Source organism: Rattus rattus, chromosome 11, assembly GCF_011064425.1.
Source record: "Rattus rattus isolate New Zealand chromosome 11, Rrattus_CSIRO_v1, whole genome shotgun sequence".
Lineage (NCBI taxonomy): Eukaryota > Metazoa > Chordata > Mammalia > Rodentia > Muridae > Rattus > Rattus rattus.
Window position 1 is genome coordinate 72,455,511 of NC_046164.1, and position 21,842 is coordinate 72,477,352.

The 21,842-nt window shown below is 45.7% G+C and overlaps 1 non-coding gene across 1 annotated transcript; it reads right to left on the reverse strand.

Annotated features, from left to right (window-relative positions):
* Positions 1 to 15,126: 15,126 nt before the first annotated feature.
* Positions 15,127 to 15,248, reverse strand: LOC116912946. The gene has a single exon (XR_004389514.1). It is a non-coding gene; the product is annotated as a U8 small nucleolar RNA (small nucleolar RNA).
* Between the last annotated feature and the right edge of the window lie 6,594 nt (positions 15,249 to 21,842).

Below are 21,842 nucleotides of genomic sequence, written 5' to 3' on the forward strand. Positions count from 1 at the left end.
ATAAAGACTTTCTATTGCTCTAACACCCCCCACCCTGGTCTGAGCAGTCTTCTTTAGTGGATACCCCACAACAGTTATGGAGGCCCTCTAAGATCCCAGGGATCAAACCTCAGGCCACCAGAGGTCTCAGAGCCCCTTGGAGTGAGGAAGAGTGTGGTGGTCAGAGGACTCCTAAAGGGTGTGCAACCTGAGATATTCCAGGTTCCTAATACTCCCTTTGATCAATTGGTGTGTGGTGTATGTATGTGTGTATTGTGTGTATAAGTGTGGGTATGTGTGTGGGGGTGGTGTGGGAGTGTGCGTGTAGTGTGTGTGGAGTGTGTGAGTATGTGTGTGTGGAGTGTGTGAGTGTGTGTGTGGAGTGTGTGTATGTGTGTGAGTGTGTATATGTGTGTGTGTGTGGTGTGTGAGTGTGGGTATATGTGTGTGTGTGGTGTGTGTATGAGTGTGTGAGTGTGTGTATGTGTGTGTGTGTGAGTGTGTGTGAGTGTGTGTGTGTGTGTGTGTATGTGTGTATCTTTCTGTGTTTCAGTTTTATTTCCCTGTATTGACCCAGTGACTTTTGTATGTGTGTGAGTGTGTGAGTGTGTGTGTGTGTGTGTGTGTGTGTGTGTGTGTGTGTGTGTGTTTCTGTGTTTCAGTTTTGTTTCCCTGTATTGACCCAGTGGCTTTCTCTGGTGTGAGACATTCTCTCCACCTGGCTTAAGACCTGCGCCACCTCCTGTTGGGAACCCTAATCCTTTTGACTCTGCCAGGTTACCCAGAGAGACACCCAAAACCTCTACCTGTCCCACTCTAGGATCAGGAGCACTGGCTTTTTTGTTGCTGGATTCCTGCTCACAGTCAGGGTTGGTTTCCGTGTGGAAGGAAGAGGCCAGGCCTCTCATCCAAGGCCGTCTAAGCAGAATGCACACAGGGAGTGGGGACTTGTTCCTCCAGGTGAACATTCTAGACAGCCCCAAGGAAGGGGAACCGATCCCCTGGGCTGAGCCCAAAGGAAGAAAGAAAGTTCCACTCCTTTTGTAAATCTTTCATGATTTATATCTCCTTATCAATCAGTGATCTATGTAATTGGAAAACTAAAAATTTCCCACCATTCTCTGAAAACAAACAAACAAAACAAACAAACAAACAAATAAACACGCAAACAAGCGGGCCATCCCTGAACCAGACAGGGAATCACTGCCAAGCAACACAGCCTCAATAGAATGAATTTTTTTCCATCCAACAATGACCAAGGAGACTTTAAAACACTTTCTATAGGTCCTTTCCCACCCCCTCCCTTATTTTGTTTTTCAAGACAGGGTTTCTCTGTGCAGTTCTGGCTGTCCTGGAACTCAATCTGTAGACCAAGCTGACCTAGAACTGAGAGATCTGCCTGACTCTGCCTCCCGAGTGCTGCAGTTAAAGGCATGTGTCACAACGGCCTGGCTCACTAGGTCCTTTTAAAAGGAATTGAACACAACTGCTAAAAAAAAATGTTCTGGGGTTGGGGATTTAGCTCAGTGGTAGAGCGCTTGCCTAGGAAGCGCAAGGCCCTGGGTTCGATCCCCAGCTCCGAAAAAAAGAACCAAAAAAAAAAAAAATAAATATTTGAAAAAAAAAAGTTAAAGAGTGTAAAGGTTTAAGTAGGTCCCAGTTGCTGGAGATAGCTCAAAGGGTGTTAACAATAAAGAACTGGGGCTGGAGAGATGGCTCAGCGGTTAAGGGCACTGACTGCTTTTCCAGAGGTCCTGAGTTCAATTCCCAGCAACCACATGGTGGCTCACGACCATCTGTAATTTGGATCTGATGCCCTCTTCTGGTGTGTCTGACAGCTACAGTGTACTTGCATACATGAAATAAATAAATACATCTTAAAACAAAACAAAACAAAAACAATAGAGAACTGATTGGGTCAAGACCTTTTGCACAGACTGAAAACAACCTTCTCTGATGCTGAGACGAAATGAGACTTAGAAACACCAAGCAAAATTTGGGTGTCTCACCCTCTGTCAGAAGAAACCAAGTGACCTCCCAGGACAGGTACAGTTAGTTGTTCAACTAACCTGTTCAGTTATCTCCATCCAGATTAAACACTACCCATAAAACAGAAGGGGAAATTGTAGTCCGTAGTGTCTGGCTTGAAGAGACAGCCAGTTGCCCTGGAATGTGCCCCTCCCACCTGGGACCTCTGATTTTCATGAGTCTGAGTTTTCTAGAGAAATAGGCATTCACTGTCTTGGACCAGAAAGATGTATTTTTTAGCTCCCATTGGCAGCAACCCATCTTTGCTGGGTTTTTTTGCAGACCAGGCTAGCCTCGAACTCCAGGTCAAGATCTTATACTCAGCAGACAATGGTGGTGCACACCTTTAATCTCAGCCCTTAGGAGGCAGAGGCAGGCAGATCTCTGAGTTCAAGGCCAGCCTGGTCTACAGAGTAAGTTACAGGACAGCCAGGACTACACAGAGAAACAGACAAAAAGAGATCTTATACTCTTCCTCCAAGCATCAAAACACCGACTGTTTAACCCAGTACCAGTCCTTGCCTGTAGTCCACCCTCAAGTCTGGTTTGAGAAACCCATCATCATCATCATCATCATCATCATCATCATCATCATCATCATCATCATCAATTAGGCTAGTATCTTGCCTGATGATGCAGATGCTCACCCGTGACTGTCAGGTCATAAAAGACAAAACCAGGGGAGCTGCAGTAGTTACTCTAACTGAAATGATTTGGGCCTCAGCCTCAGCCTAGAGAGCAGACCTGACTGATCTGACCCAGGCTCTCAGATGGGAGGTGGAAAGTCCACCACCTCATGCATGGATCGTCAGTCAGGGAGCTTTCACTACCAGGCATGTCCCCAGTGTGAGCGCATGTCCGCTACATGAGCTATAGAGAAAGGGGGCCTTTCATCACTGGGAAAAGGAGCATTAAAAAAAAATCTTGGCCCTTTTGGAGGGTATTTGATTTCCTCTACAAATAGCAGTCCTCCACCTTGGGGCTGCTGACCCAGCTACCTGACAAAGGGCTCTAAGACTATTGATATCATGCCCCAGTGCTGCCTCAGATTCCACGGTAAAGCAGAAATGGCCAGCTCAACCCCACGGGCTGATGGAAGACACTGGAAGAAAAGATCATTCTCCCAGAAACAGCTGGCAGGTCTCTGGTAACTAATCTGCACCAGGCTCCTCAGCTGGGGTCTACAAAACCTGAGTTGCTCAGAACAAGATGTGTTGTACCTACACTGGGCAGCCTAGCAGGAGAGATCTCTCAGTCAGATGTCAGGTTTGTGCTCAAGTGAATCCAAAACAGAGATTCCTTACCCTGGAAGGGATCCAAATGAGAGAACAACACCCTGGCAAATTCTGGAAAAACTGACTTCACCATGATCCGGCCTGTTGGGGAGGGATAAAGCCCTTGCTAGTTTTTATAGATTCCTTTTCTGGGTTAGTAGAAGAGTTTCCCATCCAGACTTAAAGTGTTCAAATAGGAGCTAAGAGACTCCTCCAGGAACCAGTCCCCTGATTTGGCCTCCTCCTAGCAATGGGGTCTGACAAAGACCTGACTTCTGTAGCCAAAACTTTTCAGTTAATAGGTAAAAAGTTTTGAATAGGGGTTGGGGATTTAGCTCAGTGGTAGAGCGCTTGCCTAGCAAGCGCAAGGCCCTGGGTTCGGTCCCCAGCTCTGAAAAAAAGAAAAAAGAAAAAAAAAGTTTTGAATATAGATTGAAAAATTTGGGGTTGGGGATTTAGCTCAGTGGTAGAGCACTTGCCTAGCAAGCGAAAGGCCCTGGGTTCGGTCCTCAGCTCCAGAAAAAAAAAAAAAAAAGAAAAGAAAAAGAAAAAGAAAAATTCGTCGTGCAGCTATAACTAAGAGTTCTGGGCAGGCAAAACAAAAAACCCAACCGGATGTTAAAATAAACAAACAAACAACAACAACAAACTCCACAAAAAAAAAAAACCCTCTAACAAAACTCTCATTAGAGACCAGCAATAGATAGACCTCCTTCCTTTGCTTTGCCTCAGCCTGCTGCACCCCATCTAGGGAGGGATTTACCCTCCCCCACCTTACCCCCTTCCCACTGTGAGTTTATGTTTGGAAGACCTCCCCCAGTGCTTCTCAGGCTCAGAGACCACAGTTGGCAGAACTCTCTAAACACTCCTTCCTCAAGTCACTACGAGCCCTCTAGTTCTCCATACAGAAAATATCTGAGAGACCCAGCCAACCCCTGAGACCACCACCAGTTTCCCCTTGTTCCAGTCTATCCGTGTCAAGTGAATAGCCAACAGGTACTGTCAAATGATCTGTCTCCAGACTATGAACCTGTTGAAATTAAGGTTTCACTGGGTCCCCACATCCTTCCACTCCGCCGCTATCTCCTCCTGAGTTGTGTTTTGCACTAAGGGTATGGATACAGGACCAACCCCCACAGCCCTCAGGCCTGAACTGGAAACTGAGGAAGCCTGACAGATACAGGGAAGGTATTAGCGAGGGCAACTACAGACCAGCAACCCATATTCCATCTTGACCTTTACTCCATGATGCCCACTTTAAATGTCTGGTTGTATGGGAAAAGGAAAGATATGGGAATTTATCTTCTGACATAAAATACAGAGTTTACAATTCTATGCATGCCATGCAGCTGGGCCCTGTAGTTCCAGACACCAGGGAGTTCTTGCAAAAACTGAGGTTTCCTTTAAAAAGATTCTGCCCTCCTCAAATGTTTGTTGCTGGGTGACTAGGGTGCACTCTTTTAATCTCAGCACTCAAGAGGCAGAGGTGGATGATCTAAAGATCTACAGAGTGAGTTCCAGGATAGCCAGGGCTACACAGAGAAACCCTGTCTTAAAAAAGCAAAACAAAACAAAACAAAACAAAAGTTAAAAAAAGACTAGCCTTTGGGGAATAGGAAAAACCCGGATAAACAGATTCCATGCACAGGAAGGGATCTCGGGAATAGAGTTTTAATCATTCCCAGCCAGAAATCAGCAAGGATTGCTGGTTATGTTTAGACACCCGACCCCTGTACTACATAGGGATAGAAATTAACCACTGTCAGCATCGACTGACAACATTCATTTTCACTGTGGGCAGCCCAAATTAAAGTTAGAGGGTTTATAAGGCACTAAAACTCATCCGATATAAAAAAAACAAAAAACAAAAAACAAAAACTTTAACCTAGGTGAATCTTCTTATTCTGATATCTGCTATTCTGCCTTATGGGTTAAATCATCTGGATAACAACATTATTGGGCCCCTGAAACTCCTTGGTGGGTACGTGCCAATGGTCTGACTAAACGTGCCTCTTCTGATACTTTCCAAACTAAGTAGACAGGTTGATCAGGACCTAGAAGTATTGAAACAGTTAGATTCCTTTGCAGAAATGATCCTACAAAACTGGAGAGGCTTAGACTCACTTCTCACGAGATTAAGGAAACTGTCTAGCTTTTGGGGAAAACCTCTTGTTTCTATGCTAACTGGCCAGGAGTGAATAGAAATAAATTATCTTGCCATGGCAGGAAAAAAAAAACTCTCAAAAAGAAAAAGAGACAAAGAGACAAATCAGATAACTGGTATACCAGTCTCTGTTGTCTTGGTCTGGCTTAACTACTCTGCTATCAGCACTGGCTGGGCCTTTAATTCTCATTCTGATTGGATTAACAATGAATCCTGAACCTTAAACTAAAACAGGATGAGTCCATGATTTGACTCATTCACTAAGACCAGTGGAAAATGTAACGGGCCCCTTACTCTAGGACTCCATAATGGAAGTTCCATTCAGGCTGAAAAACTCAGCGCATAGACAGCACCACAAGCCAAAATGAAAACAAAGACCTAATCCATCAAAGCCAATATAGTTCTGGGAATGTCTCTAAATGTACTAACCTTGCTTCTTGGCTTCTGTGGTTCTGCTTCTGGCTAACTGTTCTTATCAGCTGAAGTATGTCAACCCAGGTCACGGTTTTTGTGCTTATGATCCCAGTGCTACACTGGGATCTGGAACACCCAGTGTGATAGCTGGCAGGCTAACAAAGACTTTCTATTGTCTCAAACCCATGTCTGAGCAGACTTTTCTGGTGACTACTCTACAGTAGTACAGCCTTCACCTTAGTCAGAGAAGTCATTCAGCAGTGGGCAGTGGTCAAAGTAGGAACTTGTGGATCCCCCTGTGAAGCTGGAGTAACAGATGGTTGTGAGTCACCATGTGGTTGCTGGGAATTGAACCTAGGTCCTCTGGAAGAGCAGCCAGTGCTCTTAGCCACTGAACCATTTTTCAAGTCCCAATCAGATTGAGTTTTATCCTGCTCTGTTACTCTGTTGTGCAGACTAAAGGAAAGAATTCAACGTTTTGTGTGTGTGTGTGTGTGTGTGTGTGTGTGTGTGTGTGTGTGTGTGCATGCGCGTGCGCATGCATGTGCTCAGACCCACACATTTGACATTATGGATGGAACCCAGGGTCTAGCACATGTTATGCAGGTACCTTACCACTAGGCTCTTACTCAAGAAATCATGTTCTTACAGGGCATAGTGGTGCATGCTTTTAATACCAGTACTTGGGAGTCAGAGGCAAGCAGATCTCTGTGAATAGGAGGCCAGCTTGGTCTACAGTATGAGTTCTAGGACAGACAGAGCTATATGGTGAGATCTTGTTTTGAAAAAAAAAATTCACCTTGGCTTTTGTTGGAAAATTGGTTGTTCTTATGGTCTTATGGTCGATTAGATTCCTGAAATCTTAACCTTGAGGACATAGCATTGTTCATTTAATCCTGTTCTTGTTATTAAAAACTTCACCAGGAATTAGGACTGTGAAATTTGGAATCATTTTAGCTTCAAAAATATATTATGTAGTGCTGGACAGATAACTCAGTGATTAAGCGTGCATCTTGCTCTTGCAGAGGATCAGAGTAAGATTCCTAGCACCCACATCAGGTGACTCAAAATTACCTGCAACTCTAGCTCCAAGGAGTCAGATATCCTCTTTTGGACTCAGACATATCTGCCTTCACACATACCTGCACATACACACACAATAAAAATAAAATAACTCTTAAGATACAGTTAAATGGGGCTGGAGAGATGGCTCAGCGGTTAAGAGCACTGACTGCTCTTCCAGAGGTCCTGAGTTCAAATCCCGGCAACCACATGGTGGCTCACAACCATCTGTAATGAGATCTGGTGCCCTCTTCTGGTGTACTTATATAGAATAAATCAATAAACCTTAAAAAAAAAAAAGATACAGTTAAATGGACAGGTAGATCAATGTCTGCGTCATCACACTAAAGCATTAGCTGGTGGGATAAATGGTTCCTCCATCTTGTCTCAAGTGGAGCCATCTATGGTTTAGCCCAAAACAGATACCACCTCCCTTTTTTACTTCCACCGTGAAAAGTTCCAAGGGAAAGTACCTAACCCTGTCCTAGAAACTCAGACTCTGAATGCCCCAGCTAACTGCTTGATTTTGGCTTCTGTAAAACTGCTTGCTTGCTTTACTCTCCTCTGCAGCTGCCAACAAGGATGTGCTTTTCCTGTGGTTTTTTTTCCTTTAAAAGCTCCCTGTAAAATGCACTTGAGGCTGCTCTGTGAAAAGTGCTTCTCTTCAGACAGTCACTGGTAGTTAATACAGACTCTGAACTCAGACTTTGGGCATGGTGAGTGGTGGTCTTTAAGTCTCTACCCCTAAACATTTGGAGGTCCCACTGAGATCCTTTCAAGACTCTCCAATTTGACCAATCTTCATGTCTCAGCACAGGCTTGCCTCAGACCTCGGTGGTGTGGACAACTTCTTTCTAAGGAGCGTGCAATCTGAGATGGCCCAGGACTCTAAGAAGTGTGTTTTTAAAAGAATGCCTCTGGATCCTTTGTAAATTAGAGTGGTCCTCTTGTTGTTGAATAGTTATCTGCAGGCACATAAAACAGCCTGAACAATATGATTGGTGGTCACAGGAAATGCTGGCCACCCAGATTAGTTTCCTACATAGATGTTTGGCTAAGTCTCCTACGACACCCTCCTCCATGGCTCAGGACTTGTTCTCTTAAAGCTGGTATCAAGGTTCTGGTAGCAAAACCCAAAGGGGGAAAAGCACCAAAAATCCCATTTAGCAATACAGAGTAAGAAGAATTACCCAATGTTTCTAGACAAAGGTGACCCCCATTTCAGGCCTCAGCCCCAGGGGGTCTTTCCTTGTCTTCTTTCCTAAAATATACCCCTACTCCGCCCCTGAAGTATAGGTGTGTTCCCCGTATACCTGCAGGGACTCCAATTATGTCTCCTATCAGAATTCAGCAGATATCTCAATTCCTGATTCCCTAGACTCCCCAGACTTGACCGAGACCCCAGCAGTTCCTGACCTTCAGGAAAGCCCCTAGACTTGCTCCCTCTGAGCTGAAGGATCTGAGTGAGAAGCCCCCATATCTATTTATGGTATATGTACAACAGGAAGTCCCAGAAACCCCCTTTCTTCAAGAAACTGCAGGCACACTTCTCTCTCCTAGAGAGTGTTTCCTATACCCACCAGCCCTCCTGGGATGATTGCCAGCCAACAGCACTGACCGTATTGTTCACATCAGCTTGCATATAGTTGGAAGCCAAGAACGCTGTCCTGGGTCCTCATGAGGAGTTGCTGGCTGATAATGCTTATAGCATTGAGGGCATGTTTCCATCCAGTAACCCCACTGAGATCCTAACACCAGTCAAAGAAAGGAGGTGCTGTACACCTACCTTGGGCTTTCCTGCCTGGTCTCTAAGCAGCGGCACAGAAGCCCACAAACCCATCAAAGCCAAGTGATATCATACAGGGAGCCTCAGAGCATCCATTCTGCTGGGTTCTTAGAGTGACTTCTAGAAGCTTCCTGTATTTATACACCCAAAGACCCATACATCCATAGACTCAGAAATACCAGAGACAGGTGGGTACTCAACATTGCCTTTGCCACCCAGTCGGCCCCAGATATTATAGAAGAACTGATTGTATGAATAAGTCCCAGGTGCTGGAGGTGGCTCAAAGGTGTTTAACAACAGAGAACCTATTGAGAGCCAGGCTAAGAGACACATTAACGCCATAGTGGTGGCCCTATGAGATGATAAACCAGTCTGGCACAGCAGGTGGCAAGGAGGCCAGGAGACAAGCAGGCCACCATTAGGGAAAGAGCACTGTGCCTACTGCAGGGAGGAAGGACATTGGGAAAATGAGGGCCCTACTAAGAGAAAGGCCCCACAAGTACCACAGTTAGAAAAATGACAGTGGGGCTGGAGAGATGGCTCAGCAGTTAACAGCACTGACTGCCCTTCCAGAGGTCCTGAGCTCAATTTCCAGCAACCACATGGTGGCTCACAACCATTTGTAATGGGATCGGATGTTGTCTTCTAGTGTGTCTGTCTGAAGACAGTGACAGTGTATTCACATATATTAAATAAATAATTAAATAAAAGAAGAAAAGAAAGGTGACAGGGCCTCGCCTCAAGAGCCTAGGGCAAAACTTAACATTGGGAATGAAGCAACTGACTTCTTAGTAGACATTGGGGATGACATATTCAGTCCTTAAGAAGCCCTAGGACAATTGACTGATGAAAAGATTACCTAAGGGGCAACAGGAAAAAGGGCCTACTACCCCTGGACCACCAACCCATTCCATAGAACTAGGAAAGGAGACAGTAACTCACTCATTCTTGGACATGGTCCTTACTCATTATTGAGATGAGACCTTCTGTGGTAGCTGGAAGCTGTGGCGTCGTCTCTGATGAGGAGATCCACTTAGATTTATAGACGCCCAGCAAAATATTGGTATCTTGCCCTCTGTCAGAAGAATGTCCTGCCCCCAATCAAAAGATATAGTTGAATGTCTTTCAGATTTACAATAAAGATTCCTGGGGGAATGGGCAAAAAGCAACCCACTGGGACTGGCCCAGCACCAAGTTCCTGTAATTGTTCCACTAGACTATACATTGTTCAGCTACCCCCGAATAGACTAAACAATACTCCTTGACTCTGGAAGCATAAAGGGGAATTGCAGTCCATATTGCCAGGCTTACAGAGATCGGCATCCTGTCTGGTACCTTGCCCATCTGGAACATACTTCTCCTGCCTGTGAAAGAAACCTGGGACCTCTGATTATAGAGCTGTCCAATATGTGAGGGAAGTGAATAAGAACGCCGAGACCATCCACCCCATGGTCCCAAACCCAAACACTCTCGTGAGTTTGATTTTTCCAGAGAGACAGGTGTTCAATGTCTTGGACCTGAAAGAGGCATTCTTCAACATCTCATTGGCAGAGATGAGTCAACCCTGTCCATGTTGGTGGGTTACATGGATGATTGATTGATGGTTGATTGATTGATTGATTGATTGGAAAGGCAGCCACTACAGGGTGAATTTAGCCTTCTCAGTAGCAAGGGGATCAGCCTCTGAAAGACTGAACCCTGGGCAGCCATCTTGAAGATCTTTTTATTATTACACAGAAGGCACCTTTAGCAAGGCAGTTTCTGAATATCAGAACTTCTTATCTGACCTAGGGGCTGACTTGAAAGATCCACCACCCAAGCAGCTCTCAGCCATGGGAGACTTCCTGGTGTGCCAGGTCTGTCTCCGGATCAAGATATAAAAAGGCTCTGAGAATCCTTCAAAGGAACAGCCCCATAAAAATCCCAGATAACAATCTCTGACAAAGGGCTACTTCAAGGCTTAAGCGCCACCACTCCAGATTCCTGCCAGATACAACAGCTCTGCTAAAGTTCTGCAATAGAACCCATCTTTGTTTTTGAGTGCACATACCCAGAGAGAGGTTACAGCAGGCAACTTACCAGGATCAGGTTGCCCCAAGGATTTAAAAGCTTTCCAATCGTGTTTGATGAGGCATTAAGTCTTGACCTCCTGCCCTTCCATTAGAGGTCTCCTGGGACTATATTCTTTCAATATGTAGGTGACCTCCACAACTAAAATAGATTAGAAATGGACCGATGAGGGACTACTGCAAGAATTACAGACCTTGGGCTACAGAGTGTTGGGTAAGAAAGCCCAGCCTTGTACATCAGAGACTACTTACCTTGGCTACCAGCTGAGCGGAGGCAAAAGGAGCCTGTGTCAGAGCAGAATTGATGCGGTCCTTCAGATCCCAACTCCAAAGACTAGGAGACAGGTGTGAGAATTTCTAGGTACAGCTGGATCCTGCCACTTCTGGATCCTGGGTTTGTGGACATAGCAAGGCCACAAAGGGGAGGGGCACTGTTCTGGCTGGTTTTGTGTGTCAACTTGACGGAAGCTGGAGTTATCACAGAAAAGGAGCCTCAGTTGTGGAAATGCCTTCATGAGACCCAGCTGTAAGGCATTTTCTCAACTAGTGGTCAAGGTGGGAGGACCCAGTCCATTATGGGTGGTGCTGGGGTGGTCTTGGGCTCTATAAGAAAGCAAGCTGAGCAAGCCAGGGAAAGCAAGCCTGTAAGTTACATCCCTCCATGGCCTCTGCATCAGCTCCTGCTTCCTGACTTGCTTGTGTTCCAGTCCTGACTTCCTTTGGTGATGAACAACAATGTGGAAGTGTAAGCTGAATAAACCCTTTCCTCCCCAACTTGCTTCTTGGTCCTGATGTTTGTGCAGGAAGAGAAACCCTGCTAAGACAGGCACTGAGCCCCTAATCTGGACTAAGCCTGAACAAAAAGCACTTGAAGCTTTAACAACAGGTCTGACTTCCGCTCCAGCCCCACCATTTCCAGAGCATCTCAAAACCTTTCATCTGTTTGCCTGTGAAACGAAAGGCACTGTGAAGGAGCGCTGACCCCAAACTTCGGGGACATGGAAACACCCTGTGACATACCTGTCTCAGTGACTGGACCCTGTAGCCAGAGAATGGCCCTCTGCTATTCTGGTGATCAAAACAGACAAGTTAACTCTGGGTCAGGATCTCATGCGAGCCCTCCTCCAAGGAACACAGAATATTGGCTCATACTGGTGTGACCCAGTACTGGGCCCTACTCCTAGACTCAAGTTCAGTTTGAGAAGCCCACTGCCATCAGCCCTGTCACCCTCTAGCCCGATGATGACCTACAGATGCTTATCCATGAACCCTGTGGGCAAATCGGCCGAACTCTGTGCTTGCCGGAGCTGGAACTGAGCCACCTTGATCAATAACATTTGTACCAGCTTTCTGTTGTGCATGGCCCCCTTCACCGCTTCAGTTTTTCTTTAATTCCTTTCCACAAGTTGGAAGCTTAGCAGGATGGTGTCTTGCCCCACTTAATCATTCAACTGCTTTCCTAATCCAAAGTCTCAAAGTCCACATTCTGCTAAGGAGCGGCACGGGCAGGCCTGTCACAGCACTATCTTGCTTCCCAGTACTAACTCTGTTTTCATCAGTGTTCTATTGCTGTGAATAAACACCAGGACCAAGGCAACTCTTACCAGAGAGAGCATTTAATCGGGGCTAGTTAACAGTTTCAGAGGTTTACCATTATGGTGGGTGTTAGCATTTCCTCTAGGCTCCGCCCAACAGTTACCTAGCAACAGCCAGGTACAAGCCTGGTTTGCTGTAAAAGGACTATGTTTGCTCTCTCTCTCTCTCTCTCCCTAACACCTTTTCCTTCTCTCTACTTCCCCCTCTCTCTCTCTCCACTTGTTCCTGGTTGGCCTCTTCCCTTCTTTCTCTCTCCTCCCTCTTTCTGTCCTTCTTGGTCCTTTTCTCCCTTTTCTTTCTTTGCCTTTATTCCCTTCCCCTCACTCCATCCCACCGCATCACAAAACATATCAGTATTAGTCCCCACATCTGGGGCAGCTAGTTAAGTCCCTGTTGAGTGCCTTCAAGACTGTCACCCTACACCCTGCTCCTCAGACTCCTCCCATTCTCCACGTGTGATTCCTAGGGTAGTTCAGAGCCTGCACAGTTCAGAGTGTATTTTTCCTTTGGAACCCTGAGAATGAACTAGAAGTAGGATTCCCAAACAAAATACAGGATGTTCAGTTACATTTCAGTTTGACAGAAAACATCAGTTAGACGCCAGGGACAAACTTATACTGAAAGATTACTCAATAATGGCAATCTAAAACGAAAAGTTTATTCAGTAATGTTTATTTTAATTTTTTTAAAGCGACGTGCCTCACTCTATTATCTAGTCTGGTCTTGAACATTCAAGTGATCCCCCTGCCTCAGTCTCCAAAGTAGCTGTGGTGTTTGCCTTTCTAAGTCTGGGGATCCTGTTGAGGGAGAATGGCTATATCCTCACCAGGAGAATCAGGCAGATACTGCTAAGACTGGGATGGGACCCAAGAGTGTGGGTGACATTGTGACTCCCTGCACTAACATCAGGCCACCAGGTGGCAGCCAAGGTCTGCACAGCTCTGGTTTCAGAGGGCTGGCTCCCAGTGAGGCAATGAAGGCTTAAAGGGACAAAGGACTTTTTCTTTTTTTCTCAGCCTCCCCCCACCCCACACCCATCTGTTCACCTTCAGCTTCTTCTATTCCATGAGATTAATCCACTTTTGTCTAGCCACCCTCCAGCCAGAAGTTCAGGAATCGTTCCTTACCTTCAAACATCAGACATAATTTTCAAAAGACAACAGCCTCTCGGTTAGCTCCTCAGATTTCTACATGAGTAAACATCGCACACATCAGGGTACAAGGCTGATCTAAGCACAGACACATGCCCACAATCCAAATACTTGAGAGATAAACACAGGAGAGTCAGGAGTTCAAGGCTGGCCTCAATCACATAGCAAGGTGAAGGCCATCAGGCTACAGGAGACTCTGCCTCAAAACAGACAAGCACAGACATAGGCACAGATACAGACGCAGTCAGACAGACCTACACAGACAGACAGACAGACAGGTAAGCAGGCATGCACACATGCACATCCTGCATGCTCAAGCATGTGGGCATGCACGCACTAGCGTGCACACACACACATACACGCACATGCACGCTCACACACACTAAGAGCTGTGCTGTTTGATACCCTTTAGTGAACATTTGAGATGTAAATCCAAACTGAACGATACAGTCAGTGTGAAATGCAGACAGAATTTGTTTGTTTTCGTGTCAGGGTCTCATATAGCCCAGGCTAACCTCACACTCAGTATGTAGCTGAGAATGACCCTGTCTCTGCTTCCTGAGTGCTGGATAAACAGGTACTCAGCACGGTGCCAGGCTGCTCAGAGGATCTTTAAAGGCAGCATGAAGAGGCAGGTGAAGCACCCTGTTCATCATTTTAAAATGTTAACGACGTGTCAGGATAATATTTTGTGGAGTAGATTATATAAAATATATTACTAAAATTAATTTCTGCTGCTCCTTTTACATTTTGAACTCCAGCAAGGATATTTTAAGTTACCTCGCGGTTTATGTTAGCATTCTCTTGCTCGGGGCTGGCGTGAGCACAGCCTTATTATTTTTGAGATAGGGCTCTCCTGTAGCCCAGGCTGGCCTGATCCTCCTGTCTGGACTTCCTGGAACCATGCATGGCTGAATTCATCTATTAAGTAGGCCCTTGGAGACGAGATTTCATTAGACGACAGTCACACCAAATCACAGCAGCCAGAAGGGCTGAGGTCCTGCTGCAAACACCGCCCTGCCCTTGAGACTTTGGGTGTATTGAACTGCTACTGTTTAGTCAGACAAAGGCCAAATTCTCCAGCCTCACCTCCCTTGAGGGTCGTCATTCCCTTTTTGTGCTTCCCACACACCCTGCCCTTTCCATCGTATTGGATGAAGCTAGCTCCCGGGGTTTCCTTTTCTTGTTGAGATGTATTTATTTGTTTGTTTATATTTGACCATTTCCCCCTCATGTCTGTCTGTGTCCTATGTGCAGACCTGGTGCTTGAAGAGGTCAGATGAGGTTGTCAGATGCTCTGGAACTGGAGTTATGGATGGTTGTGAGCCACAATGTAGGCGCTGGGAATTGAACCTGGGCCCTCTCTCTGCAAGAGGGAACAAGTGCTCTTTTTTTTTTTTTTAAAGATTTATTTATTTATATATATGAATACACTGTCGCTGTCTTCAGACACACCAGAAGAGGGCATCAGATCCCATTACAGATGGTTGTGAGCCACCATGTGGTTGCTGGGAATTGAACTCAGAATCTCTGGAAGAGCAATCAGTGCTCTTAACTGCTGAGCCATCTCTCCAGCCCCATAAATAAATGTGTTCATCAGAGACGCAGAAAGGAACAAGGAAGATGCTCTGAGTCCTGGCTATGCAGAGATGCTGATCACACATCATGCGAACTCCATTGTTTTACCTGTAAGGAGGGACAGGTAAGAGTTCGCCTAGCTGAGGTCATAATGCTTCTTAAAGACCTCACACATGCTGGGGAAGGTTGCCAGATGTACCAGTGAAAACCACAGGAAACCAGACTTTGAACGCCTGCGTCTTCTTTCTCTGCCTCCCGTGTGCTGGGGCCGCAGGCATGTGCCACCTCAGTTGCCCGATGACTACTATTTAAAATGACAAAAATATTTTTAAGAATTTAAAAAACTGGGGCTGGAGAGATGGCTCAGCGATTAAGAGCACTGACTGCTCTTCCCGAGGTCCTGAGTTCAATTCCCAGCAACCACATGGTGGCTCACAACCATCTGTAACGAGATCTGATGCCCTCTTCTGGTGTCTGAAGACAGCTATAGTGTACTTGTACATAAAATAAATAAATATTTTTTTAAAAAAAAGAATTAAAAAAACTTTGTTATGCATGTGAGTGCAGGTGCCACTGAAGGCCACAAGAGGGCATCAGATCCCCAGGAGTGGGAGTTTTGGGCAATGGTGAGTCCTGGATGCTGGGAATCAAACTTGGGTCCTCTGCAAGAGCAGTAAAAGCTCTTAACTGCTGATCCATATCCCTAGCCCCAAATAACAAAAATATTAATGGTGAGCCAATGAGAAGGATCAATGGGTGTCTTAGTTAGAGTTTTACTACTGTGAACAGACACCGTGACCGAGGCAACTCTTATAATTTTATTGGGGTTGGCTTGCAGGTTCAAGATTCAGTCAAGTATCATCAAGGCAGGAACATGGCAGCATCTAGGCAGGCATGGTATAGGAGGAGCTTAGAGTTCTACATCTTCATCTGAAGGCTGCTAGCAGAATACTTGATTCCAGGCAGCTAAGATGAAGGTCTTCGCTTCCCACACCCACAGCGCCACGCCTACTCCAAAAAGGCCACACCTACTTCACAGGGCCACACCCTCTAATAGTGCTACTCTCTCGGCCCGGCATATACAAACCATCCCAATGGGTAAAAGTTCTTGCCACCAAGCTGCATGAGCTTGGTCCCTGGAATATACATGGTGACAGGGGAGAACAGACTCCCCAAGGTGTCCCCTCACCTCTGTCTACACACCATGGCACACATGGGAACACACACACACACACACACACACACACATACACACAAATACATGTAATTAAAAATATTAATTGCAATGTTTGAGACATATTTATATTGAAATTATTCCTTTTTACAGGTAATTAAAATATAATCAGGAATTTCTATTTCATCTGTTCCCTTGTCAATGGTGCATGGTGGGACTGTAGGCGTTAAGGGCCATCTTACGCTCAGCGTTATTCTGTGCCATACCTCGGGACTCTTTGTGACTCATTGTCCAGCTGTACAGCATCCGCAGGGCCCATGATTCCCATGATGCCCAGCATTTCTCCTGACTTTCCTTATGGTTCCTGGGTCACTGGGAAGCTTCCCTTTGTTGAACCCTTTGCCTCCGCTTGGATCCTATGGTTGCCAGCGTATGGCACTACTGGGAAATGGAGGAAGCTTTGGGGCCTAACAGAAGGAAACTGGTTAATAGCTCTTGAGGGCACGTTGGACTTGTAGCTTCTATTTTCTCCCTGGCTCTGAGAGGGGGCATTGTGTGATACTGCTCCCTCCATGAGAACACTGTTGGACACAGCTTCTGGGGAGACATGAACAAACGTGTACTCTCCCCAGATAGGAAACTGATGACAGACCAAAATACAGATACCACCAAAGTACAACTCGCTGAACCACTGAGCTTTAGTGAAGTTACAAGGACATGGGTTATGGGAACAAAAATAACTGAAAGCTGCACCATCAAAGCCTGCATCCCCCATTCATAACACCCCAAAACTAGAAACTTGGAACACACAGCACAACCTGAAATCTGCTCAGCAGGATAGGGAGCGAACTTTCTGTGTAATTTCAGATTGTCTGGGCCTCTGTCAGGCACCTGGGCTGACCTCTGGTAATCATAGGCAGTTCCACGGTCTGAGCTTACTGAAGGCAGTTTAGTCCGCCTGGGTGTGTCTCTCAGCAATCCTTACTGCCTACTTATACTTGTGTGTGTGTGAACAGCCTAGTGAATCTGGTCAGTTTCAGGGACTTCCTGAAGCCATTGAATTGTTTACTTTCTGAGCTTAGCGAACTTTCCTTAGTGAGTGTTTCACTTGCCCTTAAAAACCACTTGCTGTTTTATTTCCCCTTTAACATCTAGTTTCTGAACAAGCTTTGCTCTAAGACAGAAGGCTTTGATCTCAGAGGAAACTGTGACACAGCAGAGAAAGGTAGACTTGGAGACTTCCTCCACCACATGCTCACAACATGATGTGCCGTTTCCACTATAGGGTCAAAGTAGCAGTGCCAACAGACCTGAGACCATGCTCCAAAATAAAGCTTTCCTCCTGTTAAGTGGTCTAAGGCATTTTGTCAGTGGCAGGAAGCTGACAGCACAGGGACACATGTGCAAGCATTTCAACAGTGGAATAGGCATTTAGTCAAGGCACGAGACTATTACAAGGCTTTCCAGTGACAGGAATGGGACTGGGTATCGAGGCTTTATTAGAGTCCTTTAGTCGGCAGGCACCTTCTGCAGACGTGGAAAGAGCTCACATTCTACAGCCCTGGGAACTGGGCATCCAGGTTTCTTCCCATACACACACACACACGCTCTAAACAAATAAAAGAAAGTCTTAAATTCCAACTCAAATTGAGGCCTAGCCAGGGCTTATTTCTGCCTGCCCTACTTTGTCCCTAAACCCTAGATGACCTGGGCTGGCAGGTTATTTTTTAGTGACTGGGTCCTTAGCAGAAGGATCAGGAGTGAGGAAATAAAGAAGAGCTGAGACCAGGGGATCTTATATAAACCGATAGTTCATGCCACACAAGTTTATTAAGAAGTGCAGCATTGTATGTATGGTTTGCTGGGGAACATGAGACAGAGCCGGTAGGAAGCCATCAAACAGTAGGATAAAGCCAGCAGGAGGTTAATCAACCAACAGTGCACAAAGGAAACACAGGATGTCTCAAGTGTGTCACAGACCGCACACTTAGCAGCCCTGAGACTGAGAATCATGGTCCTTTAAAAAGGAAACGTCGATTCCCAGGATCTGAAACCACAGCTCTCAAAAGACTCTGGTTCCAGGATTGCAAATTAAGTTCCTGGTTTTAGACTAGGGCCTATTTCCTTCTCCACATACCAGGGCTTTAGGCTCCTAATATACCCCAAGGGTTGGGGTGTGTGTGTGTGTGTGTGTGTGTGTGTGTGTGTGTGTGTGTGTGTGTGTGTGCATGCACGAGCATGAGTGGATCTGGTGTGATATCTGTGGGTGCATATGTGTCTGCACAGATGTGGAGGGCAGTGGTTGATGCTGAGTGCTGAGTGTCTTTCCACCTTTTATCCCTCTAAAAATCTTTGTCTGAAGTATATGAGTGTTTTGTTTGTGTGTATTGTAAGTGCACGGCTGATGCTTTCAGTGGCCAGGAGAGGGCACCAGAAGGAAACTGGTTAACAGCTCTTGAAGGCCCATTGGACTCATAGCCTCTATTTTCTCCCTGCCTCTGAGAGGGCATTGTATGATACTGTTCCCTCCATGAGAACACTGTTGGACACAGCTTCTGGGGAGACATGAACAAACGTGTACTCTCCCCAGATAGGAAACTGATGACAGACCAAAATACAGATACCACCAAAGCTCAACTCGCTGAACCACTGAGCTTTATTGTAGTTACAAGAACATTGATTCCTTTGGAACTGGAATTACAGAATGGCCAAGTGGCACCATGTAGGATAGGAGTGAGGTGGGAATTGAACCTAGGTCCTCTGCAAGAGCAGCAAGTGTTCTTAACTACTTAGCCATCTCTCTGCAGCCCCTCTACTTTTAACCCTTGTGACAAGGTCTTTCACTGAACCGGAAGCTCACTGCCTCGGCTGGGCTGGCTGAACCGGAAGCTTACTGCCTCGGCTGGGCTGGTTGAACCGGAAGCTCACTGCCTCGGCTAGGCTGGCTGAACCGGAAACTCACTGCTTCGGCTGGGCTGGCTGAACCGGAAGCTCACTGCCTCGGCTGGGCTGGCTGAACCGGAAGCTCACTGCCTCGGCTGGGCTGGCTGAACCGGAAGCTCACTGCCTCTGCTGGGCTGGCTGAACCGGAAGCTCACTGCTTTGGCTGGGCTGGCTGATCAATGAGCGTCAGAGACATACGGGTCTCTACCTTCTACTCGGTCCAGTACTGGGGTTTCCAGTCATGTGCTGCCATGCTTAGCTTTTGACATGCATTCTGGGAATCTAAACTCAGGTCCTCATGCTTGAGTGGAGGGAGCTTTACTGACTGAGCCATCTCCCCACTCCAATGTTTCACGAGTTTCTAGGTAGAAAATCAATCTAGAAACATGACAGTTATTTTCCTTCCATTCCTAAATTTACATTGAAACATTTTTTTCTTATGTTATTACATTGGCTGAGTTTCTGTATTACTATAAGCACATTCTCATTTATTTTTTTTACTATTGTTGTTATTTATTACTTATAAATGTATATGTGTATGGGTGTTTTACTGGCATGTATATGTGTAGGATGATGTCATTATGCATGTGAAGGCAGGTATAAGATAGAATGAGGCCTGTCATTGGAGGAGAAGGAAGGACGGGCAGGAGAAAAGTTTTAGAGGGGGAGGAGACTGGAGCGAGGAGGAGGAGGAGCTGAGGCGGATGTTAAGATTCTTCTCTGCACATTTACAGGTTGTTATGAATATTCATAAGGGATGGATGTGTACAGCATTTTGTGTGTCTAGATGAGCAAACTGTATGTTATCTAGGTGGGCAATTATATCTTATCAATTGGGTCAAAGGTTGTTGTGTTGTGTGGCAATTTAATTGATTTCAAGAGAGTATGTGTTGGCTGAAGACACTGGGCCGACATGGAATTGGGATGTATATGTCTGGCATGGTGGCAATCTGCCTTGAGAACTAGAGATTGTTTCCAGGCTCAGAGAGAAGCCATCAGCAGTGTGATATGGGATGGAGCAAAGCAGGTGAGAGGCTTTGCTGACTGAGATGAAGATATCTACCAGATATCTTGGAGCACTATGGTGCTGGATCTAGTGCGGGAAAAAATACGGCATTTTTTATAAATTTACAGCAACATATGTGTATGTAACACTTGCATGCCTGGTACCCACTGCGACTGGAGACTAGAAGCAGGCATTGGATTTCCTGGGACTGGAGTTACAGAGAGCAGTGAGCTACCAAGCCACCATGTAGGTGCTGGGAATCAAGTGGAGTCGTCTGGAAGAGCAGATAGTGCTTTCTTTCCTTTCTTTTTAACTCACTTTGTAAAGAGGGATGGCCTTGAATCACAGATCAGCCTGCCTCTGCCTCCTGAGTGCTGGGATTAAAGGTGCGAGCCACTGCCCAGCTCAGCTCAGACAGTGCTTTTAATCACAGAGCTGTCTCTCCAATCCCGTGTTCCTCATTTCAGTAGGTCGTTTCTGTGTTAGTTATTTATTTCTCTGTTTTAAAAAAAAATCTCTCTTCCCTGCCCTTCAGCCCAGAGCTCAGAGGAGGACGGTAGCTCAGTCCCTGCATTCGTAGTCATGGTTTTTCTTATACTTGAGTATAAGACCTCATGCGGAAGCCGACTCAATACAATGAAGGGACTGAAGGGACGGACCTACGGCTATGTGTCCTTAGAATTCCTGCTGGAGGAGATCCATTGCCTGCCCCTACCCAAGCTGAATGACCCGTGGCTTGTCTACATCAGCTTCCTGGGCTACTCCACTGGCTGTTGGTCAACATGCAGCATTGAGACCTGTGATGAAAGCCGGTTTGCATAGCCAGCTTCTGCATGCTATTTCCTCTTTCCTGCTGGATATTATTGTTTTTCTTTAACTCTTTGTAAACTGTGAAGAACCACAACACGTTTGGGTATATGAAATTACATCCAGAAGATTTTCCTGAAAAAGAGAAGAAAACTTATGGTGAAATTCTTGAAGCGTTGAAGTCTTTCAAAGGCTTGCTGCTGCTCACCACAACCTGAATATTTTCTGAGTTTTATGGGAGATCTTTCTGTGACAGCTGAAGTTTAGGTTAAGATGTTAACACCTGTAATTAAATTAGTTATTATGAGTTATTATTAGTTATTATGAGAAAAATATCTCTCCCTAATCTCTCTCTTGGTTGGGAGTAGTGGTATACCTTTAATCCCAACACTCTGGGAGGCAGAGGCAGGTAAATCTCTGAGTTCAAGGCCAGCCTCATCTACAGAGCTAGTTCCAGAACAGTCAGGGCTACACAAAGAAATCCAGTCTCATAAAACAAAAATGAATAAATAAATCTCTATAACGTATACATAAACATTTCTTAAAAAATTCATCCCATCTTGCTTGTGTTTCACAACAAGTATAGGTTTGTGGAAGGATTGAGAGGCATTTGGGTTTACATACACACACACACACACACACACACACACACACACACACACACACACACGAGTCAGTAGCAAAGTGTTTGCCTAAAATTCATGAGTCTATATTCAGTCCCTAGCATCACTTCTAGCTCCTACTCCCATGTGTGTGTGTGTGTGTGTGTGTGTGTGTGTGTGTGTGTGTGTGTGTAGCATTTGTGTGTGCA